At 41.8% G+C, this 12352-nt stretch overlaps 1 protein-coding gene across 24 annotated transcripts in view; it reads right to left on the reverse strand.

Annotated features, from left to right (window-relative positions):
• LOC126456897 (proline-rich protein 2-like) overlaps positions 1 to 12352 on the reverse strand; it is a 739962-nt gene that overhangs the window by 188442 nt on the left and 539168 nt on the right. The gene's annotated exons all lie outside the window — the stretch shown is intronic.

Below are 12352 nucleotides of genomic sequence, written 5' to 3' on the forward strand. Positions count from 1 at the left end.
CTATTCTTCCCATGTACTGAGGACTGCAATATCATCTGCAATTCTTATCAACGGTATTCTTTCACCTTGAATTTAGATCCCACTGATGAACTTTCATTTAAACCACTGCTTCTTCCATGTTCAGACTGAACAGTAGCGGCGAAAGACTGCATCCTTGTGTTACCCCCATTTAAACCTGAGCATTTGGTTTTGGTCTTACATTCTTATTCTTCCCTCTTGGCCTTTATACATATTGTAAAATACCTATATTTACCTATAGCTTATTCCTACATTTCTCAGAATTTCGAACACATTGCACCATTTCACGTTGTCGAATGCTTTTTCTACGTCAATAAATCCTACGAACAGTGTTGATTTTTCTTAAGCCTTGCTCCATCAGCCTTTCCTCTATATATGACTCTTGGCAGCAGCTTTGATACATGAGATGTTAAGCTGACGACACGATAACGAAATCTTCTCGGGGTCCATCCAGATGGTTACACTGAAATTTCGCAGTGTTTCGATGAGTACCACTCTCATCATCGTTTGGCAAAGATACTATCGGAGTCATTTGCAATTTTTATCTTCTTTATTTTGTGGCTGATATTTTCCCGGAAGTCTGATGGTATATCCCCAGAGTCATAGACCCTGCAAACCAACTTGCGTAGTCGTTTGGTTGTCACTTCTCCCCACAATTTTAGAAATTCCAAGGAAACGTTGTATTTATCTTCCGCCTTATTTGATCTCAAGTCTTCCAAAGTATTGCTGAACTTTTTTCATCAATGAATTGAAGTATCTCTCCTGTTAACGAAGTTTTCTTCCATATCCATCCTCTCAGATTGCCCTTTTTAGAGACGTACATTCTTCTTCATTTAAATGCCTACTGCAGTATTCAATATGACAGTGTTTACAGTCCTCCTCATACGGGTCGAGGCGGCTAACGTTGAGGTGGACGCTCGCAAACCATGGAGTGTCTTTATGAAAAGCGCCTCGTGGAAAACAGTTGCGTTAACACTGTTAGCGATTGTCGAAGAAGAGCAGAGGAAATGGCGAAGAAGATAATCGACTCGTTGATGGCTTGAACAGAGAACGGCTAGTAGAGGAAAACTACATAATGCCGTACAGCGACCTGAGAAGCATACTGATAAAAGTTGTTAGTTAACTGTCACCCACAGCCTCGCCGCAGTGGTAACACCGGTTCCCGTCAGACCACAGACGTTAAGTGCTGTCGGGCTTGGCTGTCACTTAGGTGGGTCACCGTTCGGTCTTGCCAAGTGCTGTTGGCAAGCGGGGTGCACTCAGCCCTTAAGAGGGCAATTGAGGAGCTACTTGACTAAGAAGTAGCGTCACCGTGACGAAATCTGACAACAGCTGGTAGAGTGGAGAGCTGACCACATGCCCGTCCGTATCCGCGTCCGGTGACGCCTACGGACTAAGGATGACACGGAGGCCGGTAGGTACCGTTGGGCCTTCGAGGCTGTTTGGTCGGTGTTTGTTATAGTGTCTAATATCTGTTTGCGCATGCGTTATATCCATATTCTCGATGTCGCATTGGCTTCAAGCATCCTGTAATAACGTGCTTCATCACATAGATTTCAAAACCGAGATTCGTTTCGTAGAAAATTCGTTCGGAAAAGGAGATTTCTTCGAAGATGCTCACCATAATTGAAAAAAAAAATACCTCGTCTGATGACAGAGACCGCCGACAGTTGAAGAAGGTCGTAATGTGTAACAGGCAGACAGCTGTCCAGACCATCACACAGGAATTCCAAACTCCATAAACATCCACTGCAAATGCTATGACAGTTAGGTGGGAGGTGAGAAAACTTGGATTTCATGGTCGAGCGGCTGCTCATAAACTATACATCACGCCAATAAATGCCAAACGACACCTCGCTTGATGTAAGGAGCGTAAACATTGGCCGATTGAACAGTGGAAAAACGTTCTATAGAGTGACGAATCACGGTACACAATGTAGCGATCCGCTAGCAGGGTGTGGGTATGGAGAATGCCCGGTGAACGCCATCTGCCAGCGTGCGTAGTGCCAACAGTACAATTCGTAGGCGATGGTATTATAGTGTGGTCGTGTTTTTCATGGAGAGGGCTTGCACCCCTTTTTGTTTTGCGTGGCACTATCACAGCACAGACCTACGTTGATGTTTTAAGCACCTTCTTGCTTCCCACTGTTGAAGAGCAATTCCGTGATGCAGATTGCATCTTTCAACACTATCGAGCACCTGTTCATAATGCACGGCCTGTGGCGGAGTGGTTACACGACAGTAACATCCCTATAATGGACTGGGAAGAACAGAGTCCTGACCTGAATCCTATAGAACACTTCTGGGATGTTTTGGAAAGCCGACTTCGTACCAGGCCTCACCGACCGACATCGATACCTCCGTGAAGAAGGGGCTTCCATTCCCCAAGTAACCTTCCAGCGCCTGATTGAATATATGCCAGCGAGAGTGGAAGCTGTCATCAGAGCTTAGGGTGGGCCAACACCATACTGAATTCCAGCATTACCTCGGGAGGGCGCCACGAACTTGTAAGTCATTTTCAGCCAGGCATCCGGATACTCCTGATTACATAGTGTATAATTTAGAGAAAGTTCCATAATAGCAAAAACATTTACTATGTAATTTGTGATTACTTACAGGCATAGACTGCCAGTTATGTTAAGATTTCTGGTCACAGGGGAAGCATTCCAGCCCAGTCGTTGGCCTTTGCAGCAAGAATTGCGGCAAATACATTACTTATAATAACAACGACTTTGAGACAAAATTTATTTTCAGTTAATAAGAAAGGGTCTGCATCTTTTAAAAAACCAAAGGTGAAAAAATTTGGAATAAGTCGGGCGCGAACGTAGAAACTTTCTCTTCTTAATTCCAGAACGCAGAACCCTGGCAACTGTGCTACAGCTTCGACATAGCAAGCGATTTTCCGTAGATGACATACAGTTTCTAAGGAATGTATTTACAAATGTTATTTGACATGTAATATGCAGATTTTACCAGAAAGATAAATCATCATTGTGACGTAGCGTTGAAACGGCATACTTTCGTAGCACGCTAGTTATACACTAAAACCATCAACTACAGAAAGCCTTTCCCTACCGTTATGTAGTTTCCTGTCACTTTATTATAAAAAATTGCAGCTAAAACGACGGTTTTTCGAGAGATCCTCAGTTTTCTGATGCTCTGAAACAGCTTATATTCTTACCAAGCACTTTATGATGAAGAAAACCAACCAAATACGACGTTTCACGCCAATCAATATGGCGGCCCCTACGTTTTGCTTGTGACTTAAAATGATGTGGCCACTCATTGGCCACGTTCCTCTACCCGAGCAAAAACATCTGACATGCCAGATTCCTTATCTCACGCTCCGTAGTGTACTGGAACGCCGGCCGGAGTGGCCGAGCGGTTAAAGGCGCTACAGTCTGAAACCGCACGACCGCTGCGGTCGCAGGTTCGAATCCTGCCTCGGGCATGGATGTGTGTGATGTCCTTAGGTTAGTTAGGTTTAAGTAGTTCTAAGTTCTAGGGGACTTATGACCACAGCAGTTGAGTCCCATAGTGCTCAGAGCCATTTGAACCATTTTTTGTACTGGAACGGGGCCAACGAGATTTAATGACACCGCAACGAACTTGTGACGTCACACTAGTCAGCTTGTCCGCCAAACTTCGCGAACGCTCAGCTCTATGCAGGACGCACGGCAAATTAGTACGTAATTTAAAAGGTACCTACTAAAGGTCTTTACTTTGTCGTGTGCTATCGAAGGCTTGTATGCCATTCAACGAGGAGTCAAGAAATATTAAACGCATCTGCAACAACTTATTGTTCCCTGAAGGAGATGAGTGCTGGCACTCGTAGGACCTGCACCGACACGTGCTGTGACGTACGTGCCACGGCCTGTCTTTCTCGTGGGCCGCGAATTCTACGCTGTGACGTCACCAGCCCTTCGTCCCCTGAGAGGACGACTTTAGAAAACTTCAAATAGTTACTCATTAGCTCAGCATCCCACTTTTTCCCCATTGATTCTTCTCAGATTTCTGTGTTAACCTATTTTTTACGATAGAGTAATGCGTGTTAATGTCATGGGCTAGTATATGTAACAATACTATTACAAAATTATATTTAAGTTTGTATTTTTTGCTTGTTTATTTATTTGTACGTTTACACTGTCTATATTAGGGCCTGCAGGCCCTCCAATTTGATTGGATGATGGACTTACTTCTTTCGCATCAGTTGATGGAAATAAGTTTGTATGTGCATATTTTTAAATATGGTGAAAATAAGGTGGTTTCTACTACTATTAAGCAGTTATTCCGCAGTAGAATTCTTGAGTCTTAGAAGGACATTCAGCAAATACTTGTAATATCAGAGTTGATTGCAAAAGTTTAAAATAAAATGATGGCGTCCATCTGATGCTGTAATGCCCTATCTTAGAATCGGTATGTGAGGTTCTGTTCAGGAAGTAGACGATACTGAGGCAGTACGGAGTTGTTTGAAGAGCGGTAATGTGCTGTATTAACAGAACTGCATATATACATAAACATGTTTATTATTTAACAACTATAGAACACTTTACAGTTAGTAAAATACACAATTTAATAATGAGAGCACTGATGACTAGTAAATAAGACAAGTAAACCCAAGGCTCACCACATCAGTAAATACAGTTTTTAAAATGCGTGTCTGCAAGATGATAATTTAAAACGTAGCAAAGAGCGGCACACGCTAGTAAATCGTGAAGACCAATTCATGGCAACACTGATCAACCTTATGTGAATAAATGTTAACCACCCAAGAAACTATAGTAACAGTTACGACTGACACAGGGTAACGGAATCAACTGCCGGTGACCAGACAAAAAAGGTTCACACTGGCCGAAGATCTTATAATATTTACACGGATGTTGGTTAAGAATACTAGATACTCGTTAGTAATCATTTTAAGGGACATTAATCGTATGTTCGAACACTGCCTCTGTCACCAGTAGACGATAAAAACATCGGGTACAAGTTGTGAAACACGCTAGACCTTCACTACAAAATGCCTGGAACATACAGGAGGCCACAGTTGCCCGAAGCAAACTTTATACTAGAAGCCGCCTCTAGATGTATTGCTTAAATTTACTTAAGAAGGATTTACAAGGAATCGGCTGTAGACATCATAAGGAAAACTAGATATAGGCCCCTTGGCTACCATCATGTACAACTGAAATACAGAACGCCAAAGCGAGGCGAACATTTAATCTCTGGGACCACAGCCAAGCAAATAACTGCAGTAACCGAGCAAATATACACAAATATAAAATATAATTATTTTCACAGGTGGCTAGTTCGACAAACAACTAAAAGAGGTAATGTGCACTAGAATCAACTGTCTTGCAAAAACAGGTATATTTTCCACAGACGTACGAGGAACTTATATTACTAAGACATAAGACCAATCAAAACATATAGTGAGGCCACTTTAGTGAATTCAGTAAATAATGTATTAAATAATGTCTGATCTGTCCTGTAACACACTGACACAGACACAGACACAGACACACACACACACACACACACACACACACACACACACACACACATACACACACAGAGCGAGAGAGAGAGAGAGAGAGAGAGATAAGCAGAATTAAACACTGTTCTAATTAACACAAAACAGCAATAAAGAAAACAAGGCTGACAAGCACTGAATAAGCAGATCACACAAAAATTTTAACAGTACGTGCAGGTTTGTGTGCACATTCACCCGAGCAACACTGCCCAGAAAGTAGGGTGGTAGAGATCAAAATACAGATTACAATCCACATTCGCAGAATTCGTGAATATATGTCGAGAAAGTCAGTAAAAAAAACAGAAAAATACAAATGAATGCCTCCACTCACCACAGAATATTGAACAAATGACCACGAATACCAGCTAGATCCTAAGGGAACAAGGAAGCAATGGGTCACAGGCTAGTTGAGAACAAAATTACTGCCCTTTAAAGAAAAGGACTCACTATAAAGTTGCCGCAATAGGCACGCAGCGATTCCACGAGCAAGCTCGCTTCTTCCAACGGTCAAGTAGCTGACAGTTAACTACAACACGTCTGATGGCGCCAGTAACACTCCAGTGGTCAGGCCAGTGCCTTCCACCTATGTTCTGTCCAGCAGAGCACTCACACATCTTCCATGAACGCTGACCTCCAATTGTCCACACCACTGCCAGCAAGTATCACAACTGCTTGCAGAATACCGCCCTATATCGCCGTCCACCGCTGCTCACATGCCCTGGTGTGAGAAGGCATCGTCTAGTATCCCAGCTACTGGGCAGAGTCATACACAGATTACAGGGCAGATACAGACGATTACTGAGGGCCAACGCACACGACAACATAGGATTTGTAGACCTCGAAAATGCATATGACAATGTAAAATGGTACAAGATCATAAAAATTAAGAGAAACATACAGGGTGGTCCACTTATCGTGAGCGTGCCAAATATCTCACGAAATAAGCGGCAAACGGAAAAAACTACAAAAAAACGAAACTTGTCTAGCTTGAAGGGGGAGACCAGATGGCGCTATGGTTGGCCCGCTAGATGGCACTGTCATAGGTCAAACGGATATCAACTGCGTTTTTTAAATAGGAACCCCCATTTTCTATTACATATTCGTGTAGTACGTAAAGAAATATGAATGTTTTAGTTGGACCAGTTTTTTTGCTTTGTGATACATGGTGCTGTAGTAGTCACAAACATATGGCTCACAATTTTAGACGAACAGTTGGTAACAGGTAGGTTTTTTAAATTAAAATGCAGAACGTACGTACGTTTGAACATTTTATTTCGATTGTTCCAATCTGATACGTGTACCTTTGTGAACTCATCATTTCTGAGAACGCATGTTGTTACAGCGTGATTGCCTGTAAATACCACATTAATGCAATAAATGCTCAAAATGATGTCCATCAACCTCAATGCATTCGGCAATACGTGTAACGACATTCCTCTCAACAGCGAGTAGTTGGCCTTCCGTAATGTTCGCATATGTATTGACAATGCGCAGACGCATGTTGTCAGGCGTTGTCGGTGGATCACGATAGCAAATATCCTTCAACTTCCCCACAGAAGAAATCCGGGGACGTCAGATCCGGTGAACGTGCGTGCTTCGACGACCAATCCACCTGTCATGAAATATGCTATTCAATACCGCTTCAACCGGACGCGAGGTATGTGCTGGGCATCCATTATGTTGGAAATACATCGCCATTCTGTCATGCAGTGAAACATCTTGTAGTAACATCGGTAGAACATTACGTAGGATATCAGCATACATAGCACCATTTAGATTGCCATCGATAAAATGGTGGCCGATTATCCTTCCTCCCATAATGCCGCACCAAACATTAACCCGCCAAGGTCGCTGATGTTCCACTTGTCGCAGCCATCGTGGATTTTCCGTTGTCCAGTAGTGCATTTTATGCCGGTTTACGTTACCGCTTCGTCGCTAAATAGAACGCGTGCAAAAAATCTGCCATCGTCCCGTAATTTCTCTTGTGCCCAGTGGCAGAACTGTACACGACGTTCAAAGTCGTCGCCATGCAATTCCTGGTGCATAGAAATATGGAACGGGTGCAATCGATGTTGATGTAGCATTCTCAACATGACGTTTTTGAGATTCCAGATTCTCGCGCAATTTGTCCGCAACGGATGTGCGGATTAGCCGCGACAACAGCTAAAACACCTACTTGGGCATCATCATTTGTTGCTGGTCGTGGTTGACGTTTCACATGTGGCTGAACACTTCCTGTTTCCTTAGATAACGTAACTATCCGGCGATCGGTCCGGACACTTGGATGATGTCGTCCAGGATACCGAGCAGCATACATAGCACACGCCCGTTGGGCATTTTGATCACAATAGCCATATATCAACACGATATCGACTTTGTCCGCAATTAGTTAACAGTCCATTTTAACACGGATAATGTATCACGAAACAAATACCTTCCGCACTGGCGGAATGTTACGTGATACCACGTACTTATACGTTTGTGACTATTACAGCGCCATCTGTCACAAAGCGAAAAAAGTGGTCCAACTAAAACATTCATATTTCTTTACGTACTACACGAATATGTAATAAAAATGGGGGTTCCTATTTTATAAAACGCAGTTGATATCCGTTTGACCTATGGCAGTGCCATCTAGCCGGCCAACCATAGCGCCATTCGCTTTTCCCCTTCAAGCAAGATTTCGTTCTTTGTAGTTTTTTCGTTTGATGCTTATTTCGTGAGACATTTCGCCTGGTCACTATCAATGGACCACCCTGTATATAGGGAAAGATGGGTAATATACGGTGTGAGTCAGTAACTATTGCTACCAAGAATAATCCGGAAGTATGATAGGAGCTGAAAAGATTGTGGGACAAAAGTTGCATGGGACAACGGGGGCTATAATATGACTTCGGCTTTTTGCTGCTAGGTGGGGTCGCTTCAGAGGTATGAAGGTCAACTTTGTTTTTTAAATGGGATGCTATAGTTGGGTTCTTATTTTCTGATAGAGGCTATCGAGACGAATCCAATGCCGTATAACAGTAAGGTCTTTGAAGGTGAACGAATTTCAAAAGGTTGCATGAACGTCACTCACCCTGTATACAGGAAGCGACAGGGAACAATAAGACTGGAAGGTCAAGAACATAGTGCTTGGATTAAAAAGGGTGAAAATAAGGTTGTGGATTTTGGCCCCTATCGTTAAATCTTTACAATGAAGAGAGAATGACAGAAACAAAAAGAAGGTACCTAAGTGGGGTTAAAATTCTACTTAAAAGAATATCAGTGGTAAAATTCCCTGATGAGACTGCTAGAGAGAAAGGGAAAAAGAATTACAGGTATGATGAATTGAATGAATAATCTATTAAGAACAGAATATGTATTAAGATTGAACCATAGAATGCCGAAAGTAATGAGGAATAGCAGAAATGAGATTAGCAATAAACTTAACATCAAAAGTGGTGACAACGAAGCAGACGGCGTGCAGCAATTTTTTTTTATTGTTTACAAAGACTGGAAGAACGTGCACAAACTCTATTTTTCAACTTACTTTTGTTTCAAAAATAATTTTATTTTATATGTATGTAGCACCGTTTGTACACTGGAAACATAATATATTCTAAAAAAATTGTTTATCAATACATTTCACACCTTCTATTTATATTTTAAGCATCATCATCATCAGTTATCTGTTGTATTAGCAGGTCCTTTGCCTCTCCATTTTCTGCGATCCATTGCTTCCTTCTTAAGGCTGCTGTATGTTGTACCGTCCATCATGTCATCCAGTATCTGGAATCTCTCCCTTCCTCGCTTCCTTTTCCTTCTACATAACCTTCTAAAACTGTTTTTATCAGTCCGTCACTCTTTCTTAATATATGCCCAATCCAATTTCTTTTTCATCTCTTTATTACATCTAGTAACTATCTTTTCTGCCCCACTCTTATCAGTACCTCTTCATTTTTTACTCTGTCCATTCAACTTATTCTTTCCATCTTCCGCCATGTCCAGATCTCAAAAGCCTTCAGCCTTTCTCTGTCTTGTTTCCTCATAGTCCATGTTTCAGCGCCATATAGAAGAACACTCCATACAAGACATTTTATGAGTCTCTTTCTGAGTTCTCTGTCCAGACCGCTGCAGAAGATTCTCCTTTTCTTATAAAACGCCTCTTTTGCCATTGCTATCCTTGTTTTAATTTCTGTGGTGCACTTCCAGTCGGTGTCTATCCTGCTTCCAAGATACTTAAAATTTTGCACCTGTTCTAGTGTTTCTCCATTCAGCATAATTTTTATTTCCTTATTTCCTCCTAGTGCCAATACTTTTGTTTTATTTGTGTTAATTTTCATTCCATATTTTTTTCCGTTAGTTGCAATGGTGTCCACCAAATCCTGTACTTCTTTTTCCCCTGTGGCTAGAAGCACCATGTCATCAGCAAATCTCAAACACCCTACTCTCCTTCCTTCAATTTCTACTCCTTTGTCATCTAATGAACATTGGTCAATCATATTTTCCAAGTAGGGGTTGAAAAGAGTAGGTGACAAACAGCATCCTTCTCTTACTCCTTTTCCTAGTCTGATCCAGTTCGTACTTTCTCCTCTTACTTTAACTGAAACTTTTTGATTAAGATATAATGAGTTTATAAGTCTTCTGGTTTTCCAGTCCACTCTATTTTCCCTCATTATAGTCGCCAGCTTGTCCCAAACCACATTGTCAAATGCCTTTTCTAGATCGATGAAGCACATATATAGGTCTCTTCCTTTTTCAATAAACCTTTCTCACAAGATTCGTAGGAGCCCTATTGCATCTCTGGTGCCCGTATTCCATCTAGAGCCAAACTGCTCCTCGCCAAGATTCTCCTCCATTACTTTTTCAAGTCTTTTATTAATTATTCTTAACATCACTGTGGCTGCATGTGAAATGAGGCTGATTGTCCTGTGCTCGCTGCATTTCTTGGTTCCTTGTTTTTTCGGTAATGGAATCATTACTGTTGTCAGAAAGTCCTCAGGCCATTCACCACTGTCATATATTTCTCTTATTCCATCATGGTCCAAGCATTTTAGTATTTCTCCCGGTATTGTATCTGTACCTACCGCTTTGCCATTTTTCATTGCAGCTATGGCAGACTTTACTTCTTCCATTATGATGGTCGGTCCTTTCTCGTCATCACTTACACTGTTGTGTGGTTCAAGTTCCAGAGTTTCTGGTTTGCTATTTGTGTCATATAGCCCTTTTATACATTCTTCCCATGTCTGGAGGACATCGTCACGATCTTTGTACGCTACCTCTTCGTCTTTACTCAAAATTTCCATAGTAGCACTTCCTGCTCTGTTTTGTTCCCATGTCATAGTCTTTACTCTGTTGTATAGTAAGTCTTATCTTCCCTTTCTGTCCAGTTCTTCAATTTCATCACATTCCTCTTATAGCCATTTTTTCCTAGCCTGGTCTGTTTCTCTTCGCAGTTCATTATTTAACCTTCGGTATATCTTTCTTGCATCTTCAGTGTTCTTGTTTTTCAATTTTCTTCTCTCCTCCATCTTGGAAATCATTTCTTGTGTGAGCCATGGTTTTTTTGATCTTTTCCCTTTTACATATCCTATATTTTGCTGTCCTGCTTTAATGATTCCTTCTTTCAGCATATTACAGTACTCGTTGGCATTATCAGGTGCTTCTTTGTCTCGTAATGTGTTTAGAAAGTCCCGAGACAGCATTTCTGTAATTTGCTCTTTGTTGGATCTTATCTTCTCTAAATCCCACTTCTTCACCATGGCCGCCTTCTTCAGTTTTTTCATTCTTATTTCTACTTCTGCCATAAGTAAGTTGTGGTCACTATTAATATCTGCACCTGGTAATGTGTGCACCTTCTTGATTCCATTCCTGTATCTTTCTTCTACCAGTATAAAATCGATTTGGTTTCTGTATTTATCCCCTGGTGATTTACAAGTGTAGAGCCTCCTCTTGTGGTTCTTGAACCATGTGTTTGCCGCTGTCAGCTGCCATTCCCTGCTGAAGTCAATTAACCATTCACCTCTGTCATTTCTCTTTCCAAGACCTTCTCCCACAAGGGCGTTCCAGTCTCACATTACTATTTTGCAGCATTTTTTATTTTCGTCCATTATTCTCTCTATTACATTGTACGTTTCCTCTACAATTTGGTCATCATGTTCGGAAGTTGACATATACACCTGGACAATCAGTAAATCTTTTTGTGCTCCTTTCAGCCTTACACCAATAACCCGGTCATTTGCATAGTCTGCATATTCCACACATTTAGCCAATTCCTTTGTCATAATCATTCCTACTCCATTAATTCCTTTTACTTCTCCTCCTGAGTAGCAGAATACATATTCATCTGACTGGAACTCTCCATGTCCATTCCATCTTACCTCAGCAACTCCTACAAGGTCCATGTGCTTCTTTTCCGTTCCTCTTTTAAGATTTTCTAGTTTTCCTGCTTGTAGCAGAGTTCTGACATTCCAGGTACCAATTCTCGTTTTGATTTTTTGCCTCCTTTCAAGTTGATCCCCCGGAGATCCAAATGGGGGACTATTTTACTTCCGGACACTGATTTAACACGAGAGGAAGACATTTTTTGTGCATAAAATGGAGACTGCATTATGCAGGGAAGATAATCTGCTGTGGTATTCCGTTGCCTTCCGCAGTTCTGGAGGCCGCCCCTAACATGGGATACAGACGCCTTTTGCAGCCGCCCGCTCCGGGTCAGACGCTGCATGAGAAGTACAGGTTGGAAAATGAGAGACCCCTAGCCCTCGAAACCTAATAGCGTCAGGGTCGAAAAAGAACAAGAGCTGGCCGAGGGTGGCCAGATAG

The sequence above is a fragment of the Schistocerca serialis genome, chromosome 2 (assembly GCF_023864345.2).
Source record: "Schistocerca serialis cubense isolate TAMUIC-IGC-003099 chromosome 2, iqSchSeri2.2, whole genome shotgun sequence".
In the NCBI taxonomy this organism is placed as follows: Eukaryota; Metazoa; Arthropoda; class Insecta; order Orthoptera; family Acrididae; genus Schistocerca; species Schistocerca serialis.